The sequence below is a fragment of the Mastigoproctus giganteus genome, chromosome 2 (assembly GCF_048544385.1).
Source record: "Mastigoproctus giganteus isolate SK-2022 chromosome 2, ASM4854438v1, whole genome shotgun sequence".
Lineage (NCBI taxonomy): Eukaryota > Metazoa > Arthropoda > Arachnida > Uropygi > Thelyphonidae > Mastigoproctus > Mastigoproctus giganteus.
The window spans coordinates 49,679,309-49,694,467 of NC_143576.1; the positions used below are offsets into that span (position 1 = coordinate 49,679,309).

Here is a 15,159-nt window from a genome sequence, read left to right on the forward strand (position 1 = left end):
TTGACAAAACCCCATGATTTGCCCTGGCAGCCTGTCTGCATTGCTCAGAAAACTTCATATCTCACTACACAATTACTCCCAGGTCTTTTTCATTTTCTACCACCTTAAGTGTAGCACCACACAGTTTGTACTTTTCACTGGGATTACTTCTACCCATATGCAGTACTTTGCATTTGTCAAGATTAAACTTCAGTTGCCACTTCTTAGCCCATCTGCCCAAATTTTCTAGATCCTGTTGCAATAGCACACTGCCATTACTGTCATTAACAACCCTGCCAACCTCTGTATCATCTGCAAACTTTGACACTAAGCCTGATATACCTTCATCAATATCATTGATAAATATACAAAACAACAGTGGACCCAACACCAAACCCTGTGGGACTCCACTAATAACATTAGTCCACGAAGAGCAGCACCCATTGATTACCACCCTCTGTCTTCTCCCACTCAACCATCCTTTCATCCATTGTAATAACTTACCCTTAATACCATTCTGCTCCAATTTGTACAATAGTCTTCCATGCGCAACAGTGTCAAAAGCTTTCCTGAAATCCAAATATATGATATCAAAATTATTTTTTGCATCCACTTCCTTTGTAACCACATCATAATATCCTATCAAATTTGTCAGACAAGACTTTCCCTTAACAAACCCATGATGTGTCTGAATTATTGCGGCAGTCTTGTCTAGATGATCCTGCAATGCATCTTATCCAGAGACTCCATTATTTTACCCGGAACAGAAGTTAAACTAACTGTTCTGTAATTACTCGTGGCACCCTTTGATCCTTTGTGAATTGGGGATACATTTGCACATCTCCAGTCTGTGGGGACCTCCCTGAGTCCAAAGATGCTCTCATAATTATGGCTCAGGGTTTGCTTAGTTGCCTTTGCCGCCTCCTTTAATATAACTGGATAGATCCCATAAACTCCAGGTGCCTTTCTTAGGTTAACTTCAGCAATTTCTCCTCCACTTTGCTCTCAGTTATTACAAAATCATTAAGCACCCTGCTACAATTTGATAACCTTCTGCCATTTTCAAACCTTAATAACTCCTCATGTGTGAATGTAGATGCAAAATACTCATTCAGTTTGTTTGCTATCTGAGCAGGATCATCAACAGTCGAACCATCGATACCAATCAGATTCATCCCCTCCTTTTAGAGTTTATATAAGTAAAGAAATCCTTGCTGTTTTTCTTAGCATCCTTTGCCAAAGATGTCTCGTAATACGCCTTCACATGCCTAACCTCCTTTGTCACCTGATTACAGACTAGCTTATATCTGCCATAGGCTTCTGAGTCAATTGATAATTTATATGCATCCCATGCATTTTTCTTCGCTGTCACGAGTCTCATTAGTTCATTTGATAACCATTTAGGCCTAAACCTTGAACAATATTTCTTAATAGGTATGAAACTTTTAGTAGCTTCAATGATTAATTCCTTGAATGCTTCCCACTTATAATTTACTGTTGGTAACATTGTCAGTTTATCCCACTGTACAGAATTTAAAAACTGTCTGAGGTCACTGTACTCACCTTTACCGAAGCAAAAACTCTTTCCTTTAACCCTGATGGTAATTATATCTTTAAGTAAATCCCAAATCAGTACATTGTGATCCCTGCCACCTAGTGGTTCCTTTATCTGCAAATTCTTAATAAAAGGGAATCACCAAGAAAGAGAAGACCAATGATGATATCCAGCTCAGGACCCTGGGTATCCCAAGCCCGTACTCACCAGATGTGAGTCCCTGGGGTTATTATATTTTGAAAAATGCTGATTCAACAATTTCAACTTCAATAGGTATTCCATTTTCTGAAATCCCCCTGGGTTAACTATCTTAATCAATTATTGATATCATACAGATCTTCCACAGATCTTTGCATTTTCCAATAACAGTGTTTTTTTAATTTTTTTTTATATTGATATTGAAATATAGAGCAATGCGATCTTGAGACCAATCTTAGGACAAGAAGTATAGAAATAATAAATTTTGAGATAACGTTAATGTACTATCATCAAAAAATGATTTATGTCTAGTACTCTGTTTTAAGGTAAGGTTTCTTACAACCCTATCTAAACATGTCAGTTTTACATTTACTTTTTGTTAGCCACATTTCAAGTTTGCAAACTTCACCAAAAGCTGTACTTTGCAAAATGTGATTTTTCACCAACCAAGAAATCAAGTGATTAATATTGCCACTGCATAAATTCATCAACTCCGTTAAACGGTTATTTTTGACTTCTTCCTCAGAATAAACTGCATTTGATATGCAATTTGGAGGTTTTTGTCTGGACATAATGTAGGGTCTTAAAATTTTTTATGGCACCCATTAATAGGATTTAACCCAAATGAAAATTGTTCCACAGGTGTTTCCGTTATTGGGTGCTTGCTTGCTGGGTAATGCTCTACTAAGGGAGAATACTATTACTCATCATTCAATGTGTACACTAAGGTTTCCGGGCATTTTCAAGCATTAACAGTGATGTTCCAGAAAACGCCTGTGTTTTATAGGATCGACTAGTGGTTTAATTTTAGGACAAACATCTCATGTTCTCAAGACCTATTCCGAACCATGGAGAATAGGCTCTCAACATCAAGGTGCTGTGTAATTCACTCTGAGCTCCTTCCAGTAGTCAGACCTCAGAGTGCAGCAAAATTATGGCTCTTTCACTAAAAACGTGTTGTGGATAATGTGCATCAAGAGAATGGCTAAGAGGAAAGGATGAATAAACAAAACATGATTTATTACATATATCTTACAAAATGGATAAAAGTGACAAATTATTGCAACTTAATATAAAGAAAAAGTAAAACTCTATACCTTAATTACAACATAACTATAGGTTAAAATATTGATGGTACATGTATACCAATTGGTTTACGTTGTGGCCTTTGGTAGATAGCTATTGCTTGTACTCTCAGGAATCGACAAACATATCGCTATCCAAGTATTTCGGTACCAGTGTAAAGTTGACATATAAGTTTGACAATAACTGATAGTAATACATTTAATAGTGGGTCTTATTGGTAATACATCCTAGGGTCTAAGCACGATAAAACAGACACTTATCATAGTGTGTACTTAGGAGGAGGGATGTCTATTAATGACATAGGTAAACAAAGGGTAGGTCTGATTGTTTGACAGTTTCATTCCACTAAATATTAGAAAATTAGGGTGGACTTACCAGAAAACTCCTGGTTATGTTCCGGGGTTGATAATTCAGGGTAAGAGTAACCACATCAACTCTCAAGACGTCCTCTCTTCGTCTGATGATCTCACCAGAAAAAAAAAAAAAAACTCTTCCGCGTTCCACTCTCTCTCTCTCTCTCTCTCTCTCTCTCTCTCTCTCTCTCTCTCTCTCTCTCTCTCTCTCAGCACACCAACAACCACAACAACCCTTTTCCTTCTCCCCTCTCCATATATATATGTCCCCTTTTTTGAGTTCCCCGATCTTGTATTGGTTCACAGGTCAGCTTTGTGGGAAGAAGAAAAAAAACCAAGGACTGTCATCTAGGAGACCTGACACAGCCAAAAATGGGATTTATGAGGAGCAGGGGGAACTTTATATCTGCACAGGGTTATGTCTCCAGACTGCCCAGCGGAGGTTACCAGACAAAGTTCGCCCACTCCTACACAAAGAATCTCCAAACAACAAGCACCCCGTAGTTACCTGGTTCAGATTACACTAAAATGTATGTTCCATACTAACGTTACTCTCTTTTCCCCGATGAAAATCAAATACTTTCTCACCTGTTTTATAAATATTACGTGCATGATGTTCATCCGATCCAATCGAGTGACGATCAGATTGGACAATTACAGTTGCTGTAGATTAGGCACCTGCACGGTGATCTGATTGAGGTATATAAGGCCTTGAATGGGTTGAGCCGGACTCGTTACGGTGGAATAGTGTTTCAACTGCTGCTTTCCATAGCGCAGCGTCAATGACCGCGTGCCAGAGCGAAAGAAAAACAGCCGTCACAGGAAGTGGATGTTGTTCTACAAATATAGTAGTGGCAAAAGTATAGGGTGTCTTAGAGCGATGACTGCTCTCAAAGGGGAATAAAAAGTAAAAATGAAGACATTTTTACAAAATTTAAAAAGTTGGCTGGTTAAGTGTTAAAAATAGCGGATTTTGAGCATGCGGCTAGCGGGAAGTATTATTAAGAGTTGGCAACACTAGTAATATGCATTTATCCGAAGTCTAGTCATCACTCAGTACAGTATTAGACATTGTGCATAACGGACAGTTTACTTGAACATTGTATCATAATTAATGCAATCAACGCAGCTACATTTTCGAAGAGTTAATAATGGCCCATAAGAATGAAAAAGCAACAATGTCTGGGCACAGTACGAAGACTATAAATGTAAGAAAAAGACTGAATTTGAAAATTAAATTAGACGTTTTGAAGCGAATCGATTCCGGTCAACGACAAGAGGATGTGTGCCATGATTTTGGAATTGCAAGTTTAACTGTAAGAACAATTATAAAAAAATAAAGAATTAATTTTAGCAGCGGGAAAGATAGCTGTTCCACTGCAAGCAACTAGGGCTAGGCCAACTATTAGGATTGAAATGGAAAGACTTTAACTAATTTTATTGAAGATAATATCCAATGCAGAATTCAGTTAAGTTAAATATTACAAAAAAAAAAAAAGAGAGAGATTAGCCAATATGATGATCTAAAGAAAACTCACCTAAAAAAAAAAAAAATGTGGAACCATTTAAAACTGGTAAGGGCTGGTTGAATAGATTTAAAATCTAGGGAGAAGCTGCACGTGCAGATCAAGGAACCGAAACTTTCAAAAAAGAACTAGTTAAAATTATTGAAGAGGGGTATTGTGTGTTATACTTTTCAACAAGTTTCATATTGAAAGAAGAAAAAAAACATGCCAAGTTTCAAAGTGGCGAAGGATCGGGTGACTTTATTGTTGGGTGGTAACGCTGCGGGGGATTTAAAATTAATACCCCTTTTAGTTTATTTAGAAGAGGGCCACCCAAAATCGACACATTTTTCATGATTAAATTCATCAATTAAATTAAATCAATTAAAATCAATTTAGATCAATTAAATTCATGATTTTAATTGGAATTTTAAATTTAATTTTGATACGTAAGTAGTTACCACATAATTATATACGTATGTAATGCAGAATATTTTATATGAACAATATTTGAATATTAAATATTTTGAGTGACATTTGTGCATCCTTTCATTACCGTTTATTATTGATTAGGAAATATCCTATGGCACCGACCGCAACTTACAAATACATATGTTACCTTATGGGAATGCGGCACTCACTTAGTGCGGATTTACTTAGCGCTCTGTTTTTCCAGAACAAATTATCAGCGTTAAGCGGGGGTTACCTGTAATGAAATGTTTGGATATGGCATACGCATGGCAAGAATATACTCAGATCCTTGACATAACGTGGCCTCGACAATGCCCCCCACATACACACTACTCGGACTTCCTCCAGTCACTATCTGGCAGAGTAGAGGTAACAAGATTATATACCAGCTGATTCGGAAGTCTCCTAAAGAGTTACCAATAGGTTCGGTTCGGTGTACTAACTAGTAGCTGGCCTGCGAACACCGTTTTAGAGCTGTACCCTCGATATATATTCCAATATATTCTCTGTCTCCCTGACAATAGAGTCACTGATAATAACTAGCTCCTGTGGCACCAAGTGCATTCTGCCTTGGAGATTGCTGCTGTGCTGCCTGATGCACAGGAGTGAGCTATGGCACTGAGTTGGGCAGCTGAGAGCTTGATGGACCCCTCATATTAATTTCTTCAAGAGCATGTACCCTACACCTCAAACTGAAGAATTGGATAGAAGCCAATTATGATATGCAACATTCTTCTCATGAACAGCCTTTCCTCATAGATGCCCATCAGATGCTGAGTTGGTGCTTAATTTCTTCACAATCTCTGCACCTAGCACACACACATAAAGACCCTCCTTGGCTAGATCATGTCTTGTTCTAGATAGGTCTGCAAACTTTTCACATTTCGCACATTTTTTTGAGCGACATTTGGAGAATCACCTCCTTCGGTTCTCCCCTCCCCACCGACCCACAGTACTACGGCAACTTTGTGCTTGTTGCTTTGCTGCTCTAGTCTGGGTCTGATCACATTTAAGTACAATTTAATTAGATAAATACATTTTTAATTGATTAATTGATAACACTATACTAAGCTAACAGATTTCTAATACAGTGCTACATATTTTGCTGTCTAGTTTTATGTTAAATCTTAAGCTATCAAGTTCGTGATATACGCTATGCTATTTCGAAAGTATCGTATAACAATGGCAGCAAGTTACGAACAATAAAATCTATGGACATTAAGTACAGTCAGTCCTCGTATAACACGTTTACACTACACGAATTCGATCATGCACGATTTATAAATAGGGGAACGATATCTTATATAACACGAACCGAATTCGCTTATGCACGATTCGCCTGTGTTTACAACAAATGGCAGTCGAACGCAGAATCACCCCAACCAAAGCAACATGATAGGAATGAAGAGAAGATTGTGAAAATGTATTTATGTTTTTTATCAGTGAAGGGAAAACACATTTCACCATAATAACATAAAAACCAACACAATTCCAGCTATCAGCATAATCGCAAATGCAATTAGATCGGGTTTACTACCAGTTTATAAAAAGATTCCACTAGCATAAATGCAACTGGAAATTGTTTTTATTGTTTTATGGTAGTAACCCCTAGAAATGTGCTTTAGTAAAATGTGAGGTGTTAATAGTGTATCTCTGCCTTTATGGTGTTGTTTATTCAGTTGCTACACGCGTGCAGCTTTATTCCCTAAAAATGAGTAAAATGCTTAAAAGGTGTGATCCTGGTAAAGACACTGCAGATTCAGAGAGAAAAAGAAAAGCAATATCGATAAACAGAGGCAGACTGGATCAAAAATTCTTACCCGGGAAAATTTGTAGTGGCCTCATACTAGCGTTTATGGCCAAAATCACACCGGCCTCCAGCCCACTGGGGTTTCCCCGGTAAGGCTTATGGCCAGTCCGCCTCTGTCAATAGAGAAAAAAATATGAAATTGTGAAACACTTTGAGCGAAATGAAAGACCATGTGAGATTGCATGTGCTACAGACCTAAATGAGGCAACGCCGAGAATTACAAAGAATGCAGAGAAAATAAAAACAACTTTCATAGCAGGAACAACTCAAAGTGTAATTGAAATCCATTAGATTAAGACCCAAAGAATCGGAAGAGATGGAATGGCTGTCATCTGTTTGGATAGAAAATCAAACAAAAAACAAGTTTGCTTACGATAGAAGCAAAAGAATTAGCAATATTCTATTACGATAATTTATTGTGGTTGGTAATGTTTTGGTTACAAATGTGTGTGTTCAATCTTCGGTGGTCGGCACCTAACCCTATTTTTCCCATAGGGCCTGCTGTTTATATTGCACGATTTTGCATTGCACGAGGGTTTCTAGGAGCACAACTATCGTGCTATACGAGGACTGACTGTACTTTCAAAATCAGAAGTATAAAGCTACTTCTAGAGAATAAATTAATGAGACAATTAAGTCAATAAAACAGCTAAATATAAATAAAAATTTATTGTTCACCGGAGCAGTAAAATCTTGTTCAACATGTGGATAACCAATTTTTAAATAACAGTTAGAACAGGATTTTCGAAAGCTAATTTAATTGCATATAATTTGGCTAAGAAGATATTGAATTCAGATGGAAGGGATACTGAAATAGTGATATTAGGAAAGACTGTGCTGCTCTAATGTATGAATTAGTTTTAGAGCCATCTGTGTATATTGGAGAAAAATCGATATATCTTCAAGTGTGAACAGCTTGTCTAACATTTGAAGCTTGAAAAATATTCTTTCCCCATTAACAGAGGTAAGTGTCACAGGTCGGTATAGGAGGAGGAACCCATGGTGGTTGAATGCAAGTTGCTACCTGTTGTAAGGAATAGATGAAAACGTTCCAAACCGGCATCAGTTCAAGAAGGTGAAGACCAGCTGGTTTTACTATGCTAGGTTTATTTCTGTAGAGGTTTTCTAATGGTGGATTGAAAAGGTATGAATAAATGCAATGTGAGGCACAACTTTGTATCTTGACAGCATACTTTAGCAATAGTAATTTCCTATGTAAAGATAGTGGGGCTTATGAGCATCAATGTAAAGGCTATGTGCTGAATGTAAAGGCTATGTGGCAATCCTCAATGCACCATGTTGAACTATATCAAGTCAGCATAATGCACTCATTCTGACAGAATCACAGATGGAAATTCCATAATCAAGACGGGATCTGATTAATGCCTGTATAATCAAAGTAGGGAGGTACGATCTGCACCCCCATGTTAGGGCAGATAATGCTCTAAGTATGTTCATCATTTTAGACAGGCAGTACGTACTTTTTTAATGTGCTCTAAGAAATTTAGCTTATTGTCCATGATTAATCCTAGAAATCTGATATTATTAATGACTGAGATGGAGATATTAGAGATTTGAAGCTCAGGATCCGGCTGAAACTTGCATCGTCTACAAAAACGGATGGCAACTGTTTTCTGCTGGCCCATTGCTGTATTTTATTTAGTGATATCTGAAGCTGTCATTCAATAGATCTCGTGTTTTGAGAATGACAGGAGATGGAGAGGTCATCTGCATAAAGGTAAGTCTCTATGGTATTTGGAAGTTGGTTAGTGATAGAATCTATTCTAAGAGCAAACAGAGTGGCACTCTGTACTCATGCCTGTGGAATGCTTTCTTCCTGAATGAAGGTTGCAGAAAGGGCATGCAGGTATCAAACTTGAAACGATCTAGTATGTAGAAAATTCTTCACAAATATAGGAAGGTTTCCCCATAACCAAGACAGTAAAGATCTCTAAGTATGCCATGCTGTCAGGTGGTGTAAAAAGCCTTCTCTATATAAACCATCACTAGATGTTTGTGTTTAACAAAATTACGAATGGCAAATTCAGCTTTAACCATAAGATCCAAGCATGACCTGTTTTGACAAAAGCCATATTGGCTATGGCTTATTACTTATTCTGACACTATGATCCAGATGAGTCAAGTGTGGACAATTCTTTCAAGAATTTTGCTGAGACAGCTTGAGAGGGATATTGGTGGGATATTGATTTTCCAGGCTTTAGGAATGCCAAAACAGTAGAATGCTCCTCAAGAAGCCAGGAAAAACATACAAGACAAACAAATGGTTGGGAGCAGGGGCACTTTTGCTGAAGTCTCAGTGGCAAACCTCTGCAATATTCTGAACTCTTGCATTGCCATCGAACAGCCCACAATTGGGCTGTTCGAATGGCATGCAAGAGTTCAGAATATTGCAGAGGTTTGCCACTGAGACTTCAGCAAAAGTGCTGCCCAAACATTTGTTTGTTTGTTTGTTATTTGGTTTTTAGGAGCATTAGCAACTAAGGTCATATTGCTCCGGGGATATGCGGTGGTCATTCCCTGACCTTATACGCATCCTCTGTATCTGGTGGTCATGGGCTCGAACCCCGGTCTAATCAAGAAGCGTGTGCTTCGCACTGCTGCTCCTGCCCACCTGACTATGGAGGTGCTGCCCAAACGTTTGCAATATCTAAAGGCCTACATAGATCTTGCCCATTCCAGGAGAGGATTGGAGAAAGTATGGTAGGAAACTTACCAGAAAGCGGTCTAATTTTTTTTCCATATTATTTCGGTGTCAGTGTTTTTGTTAATGTTTGATGCAAAATGGGTCCACGATTTTTTCTCGGCTGACCTTTGTATGAAATGTGCTTTTGCCATTGGATTTCTTATAATTTATAAGATTGGCTGTGGTTGGATATTGCCGAAAACAATTCCAGGCTTTATTTTTTGCTTTTTTGCATTCCACCAATAATTATATTGCTTTCGGCATGGGGGATTTGATAGTGGTATTGTGTCTTTGGCCACATTTAGGAGATGTGATGTGATGTAATCTGTCACATCATCAATAGGCTGGAGGATTTTTTCCTCACTGAAAGATACTGATGACTGGAATTTTGCCCAGTTTGCTCGGGCAAATTTTCATTTTCTGCAGGGTTGAGCTAGAGGAGTCTATTAACAGGTTGCATACAATTGGGAAGTGATTATTGCCCATAGGATCATTAACAATATACCACTCTTTGGTTGGAATCAGTACTGGAGAACAAACAAAGAGATCTATTGGCGTGGTATGTCCTGTTGGGCAATAATGTGAGTGTGTGTGTGCCAATATTGAGTATGGCAAGATTTAGTGCCTCTAAAAAGCTTTCTATGAGTCGACCCATGTATCTAATTTAGGATCATCCCATAAGCAGTGGTGCCCATTGAAATCCCCTAACATACAGAGAGTTGGAGGTATCTATATGAAGAGGCCTTCAAGATCTTTTAAACAGTAAGTATGGTTTGGCTATAGGTAGATTGAGACTAGTATTATTGCAATATGGAGAGTTATATGCACAGCAACAGCTCCTATTTCAGATTGAAGTGGAATATGTTTAGTTGGAATCTTTTAATTTATCAGGATTGCCACACCACCATAGTAATAGATCGTAATCATCATCATCATTATCAGCCATTTTCAATCCACTGCAGGATGAAGGCCTCTCCAGCAACTTTTCAGTTCCTTCTGTTTTGTGCAATAGCCATCCATTTACTACCCACAAACTCATGAATTTCATCTGTCCATCTCCGTCACTGACTTACCATTCTGTTATTCTCTTAGTCCATCTGTCATCATGTCTTCGAGCTATGTGTCCTGCCCAAGACCATTTTAGTTCTTTAGTTTTGATAAGAGTGTCCTTTACTTAAGTTTGCTGACTAATCCATGCGTTTCTCTTCTTATCCAGCAGTCTGATTCCCAATATAATTCGTTCCATTCTTCGCTGTGTCATTCTGGTGAGTGTCCAAGCTTCACTTCCATAAGTCATGGTGGGGAGTATACATTGGTTCATTATTTTACGTTTCAGACAAACTGGGATATTGCTCCTCAGTATGTGACTGAGGAGCAATTTATTCTTCTCTTGACTTCCAGCCATTTATCATCATTACAGCTAATGACTTGTCTCAGATAAGTATATGACTCCACCTTTTCAATTACTGCTCCTTCAATCATTATATCCCTTTAAGTGGCATAATTGTTCATCATTACTTTTGTTTAGCCATATTCATCTTTAGTGCAAAATCCTTACTAACTCTGCATAAATGATTAATATTTTCCTCTAATTCTTTGTGATCATGGCTTATGACCACGATAAATGGTTTAGCTACTCTCCATTCACATTGACTCCTTTCTGTGACCAGTCTAATTTTCAGAAAGTTTCCTCAAGGGCAGCTGTAAACAACTTCGGAGATAGTGTGTCTCCTTGTCAAACTCCTTTCTCAATTTTAAATTTCCTACTGTCTTTGTCTAGTCTAATAAAGGAGTGACATTAGCTGTGATATTACATGAAGGTGATCCATAGTTGAGAATCCTGTTGTAAAGCCAGCTTGCTCTTTCGATTGCTTCTCATCAAGTATTCTTTCCAATCTGTTAGTAATGACTCTTGTGAACAACTTGTAGATGTGGGATAACAAGCTAATTGGTCTATAATTTCCAATTTCTGATTTATCTCCTTTCTTATGCAGAAAAACTATGATTGCATTATTCCACTTCTTTGGCATCGCACCTTTTCTAATGCATTTTGTGAAGAGTCTTGCCAGTTTTTGCGTCATGTCTCTTCCTCCCAATTTTAACACGTCTACAATAACTTCATCTTCCCCTGGGGCTTTCTCATTCTTCATTTACTTCAATGCATGTTCTACCTCATCAGGAAGGATATCGGGTATGTCGTATGTGTTACTAATTTGCGATCCACCTTCCCCACTGCTGGCGTCATTCCCTCACTCCTTGTATAATTCTCTATAGTAGTCTTCTGCTGTTTGAATTATGCCTTCTCTGCTATTTATAAGTACACCATCGCTATTCTTCAATTTCAGTATCATTTGTCTTTCTGTATTACTGCTCATGGCTGCTGATTTAAATCCTTTGTTTTCCCTTAATGCTTGTTCTACTTTTCTTGTGTCCTCTCTGAGTCTCTTTCTAATGGCTTTGCATAACTCAGTATACTCAATTTGTCCCTTGTCAGTGTTCATCTTGCTCTTCATCTGTCGCCTTCGATTCATCATAACAAGTGTTTCTTGACTAATTTTTTCTTCTTTGGATTTCTTTTTCCCTATAGGTTTCTTGGGCTTTATCACTTTCAGAGAGTTGTAATATTCCTCGTTGATATCTTGGTCCTGAGCAATCTGCATTAGCTCAAACTTGTTCTTAAGTTCCAGTACGTACTGCTTTTTCTCCTCTTCTGTTATCTCAAAGACCTTCACATTCTTTACTCACGTCATTTTTTTCCTTTCTTTTCTTACATCTATATCAAGTGTGCATCTTACCATTCCGTGTTTTTTTTTGTTAGTTTTTGGGGCATCGGCTTCTGTGGCCATATTGCACCTCACAAGGTTTTTGCATTTTTTACTCTGATCCAAGCTCAAGACAGGATTCAAAACTGTGACCTTTGGATTGCCAGGCAGGCACTTTACCCAACCCGACCTGCCCGGTCGGCTACCATTCTGTGATCGCTTCCAACATTTAGCTTGTTCAGAACGGTAACATCATTCACAATATATCTTCTATTAGTGAGGATGTAGTCGATTTCATGATGTTGAGATCGTAATACATTTGCTGTATTACGATCTATTTGATAAAGGCAATAGTTCTTTCTTGAAGGAGAAATTTTCAAGGTTAAGTAAGTTTCCTAAAGACTAAGGGCAACTGGAGAATATCGGTTAATTAGATCATGGATATCACAGTGTTGCAACGAAATCCACTGAAGTTCCATTGTAAAGTACAAGGCATTATTTGTGTTTAATTGATGGAACTGTATCTGACTGCTTTTTGAAGGTGCCACTGGTGTCAAAGGAGTATTATTTGCCTAGTCAGAGCACTTGGATTGTTGCTTACGTACACTTGGTTGTTGCTCAGAAAGGACATTTATAGCCCAATGTGAAATTGATTTATTAGTAGGAACTGTGACATCAGTTTTAGTGGAGACTATTTGATACTTTTTTACTGCATTGGCATCGGTCATATTTTTGGCTATAGTAGGTACAACTAGTTTTCTCGCATCTTGGTAACTGACTTTATTCTCAACCTTGTATTTTACTATTTTTTTCTCAGTTTTCCATTTTTCACATGTCTTGGAATATGCAGGATTGTCATCTTTGCAATTTGGGCAGGTCATTTTTGTAGCTGTACAGTCACTTTGTTATGTGATCTGAGGAGCCACAATTGGGGCAGACAGGAACTCCTCTGCATACAGTTTGTGAGTGGCTATATTTTTGGCATTTATAACATCTTAAAGGGTTGGGAATGTAGGGGTGGATGCGGCAAAATTAAATAACTTGCTTTTACAAAGAGTAAGTTGGATGTACTGAAGGTGAGAATAATATTTCTGGTAGATTGCAGTTGATTATCTTTTATAATCATTATTCTTCTTGCTTCAATTACATGTTGTCCCTGCAGCTCTTGGGTTATTTCTTCCTCCGTGACATTTAATAGGTCCCAACTAGATACAATACCCTTAGATGAATTTAGGGTTGCGTGAGGAGATATTTTTACTGGAATGCCAAAAAGCTTGCAAATTGTAACAGCTTCTAATGTGTCTCCTGATTGCAGTATCTTAACTGTCTTGGGAGATCCTGCAATACCCTCCAGATGCCTCTGTATGTCAAAGGAGACAATTTACTCATATGCTGACTAGTAAGTGAGTGGATGATTAAGAACAATGGGCAAGGTTGCTCCGTCTGATCAGTCTTTTGTCTCTTAGGGTTATCGTTCTCAATATCCTGATGGTCTGTGTTTGCTCCTTTTAGCCCTTGGCAAGAGGACTTTTCGGTCTAGGTTTCCGGCCCCACCACAGGGAGGCAGGAGCAGTGTCAATGGGAGGCAAAGCGGGTAAAGTGTTAGTTGGTTAGTGAACTAGAAAAATATGGATAAATAAAGAAAGATGGGTTTCCTTTCTGTGTTCTAACTTGTGGGTTTTCAAGTATAGAACTGTTTTAAAAATAAGACTGTTTAGAGAATGTAGGTACTTAAAAATAACTTTAATCGCCTTTGAAGAGCACTCTATAAATCGCAGAGATATCGCTTGGCACTTGGGGCCTCCAAGTGAGGCCACAATTTTGAGAGAAAGTCAGCTGGTTCTTGTTGTAAGGCAATGCCCCCACCCATCTCTCACCTGTTGTGAATACATTTCTGATGAAACATAGTATTGTGCAGATCAACCATCCTCCCTACTTCACTAATCTAGCACCAGCAGACTTCTTCCTCTTTCCTAAGATAAAAACTGCCCTCAAAGGAATGAGATATCAGGATGTTGAGGACATAAAGAAAAATGTAAGCACTGAACTAAACAACATCTCTTTGGATGCCTTTGATGACTCTTTTCAGAAATTTAAAATGGTGTAATAAGTGCATTCAACCAGGTTGTGATTACCTGGAACAAAAATAAACCCAGTTTGAGTTCCTTCATTTCTTTTAATTGCACCAATCTGGGAACTTTACTGCTTCATATAAAATCAATGGTTAGGAAACATCTTGAGTACTGAATACAAGTCTGGAAGCCTCATTTTAGGAAGGATATATGTGCTGGAATGGGTGCAGAGAAATACAACTAGAGTAGTGAGGGGAACAAAAGGATATGCTTTTCAAGAAAGATTTCAAATCTAACTTGCAGCATCTGAAAACTAGGAACTTGTGAGGAGTTCTAATTGTGGTGTTTAAGCTTTGAATGGAAGTGAGCTAAATGTTAATAGCATCCTTACTATGGGTGGCAACGACATAAGGGATCATACATTTAAATTGAGATAGGGTGGTTGCAGGACAGATGTAGGGAAACTGCTTCCAGCTAGATAGTAGTTGATTACTAGGGGAAACTTCTATTTGGTGTTGTGAGAATGGGTAATTTGAATAAATTTAAGGAAGAATTAGGCAGAGAAGATGATGTGGGAAAGTCCCCCCCCCCCCTTTTTGGCTTATCTTTTTTTTTCTATAAGCTTGTTTCCTTGTTTCCCTGTATCATTTAATACTGTTAATAC

General features: G+C 38.1%; 1 protein-coding gene across 1 annotated transcript in view; it reads right to left on the reverse strand.

The window, feature by feature from the left end:
* The window catches only part of mr (anaphase promoting complex subunit morula), a 596,234-nt gene that overhangs the window by 144,328 nt on the left and 436,747 nt on the right, over positions 1-15,159 (reverse strand). The window lies entirely within an intron of this gene.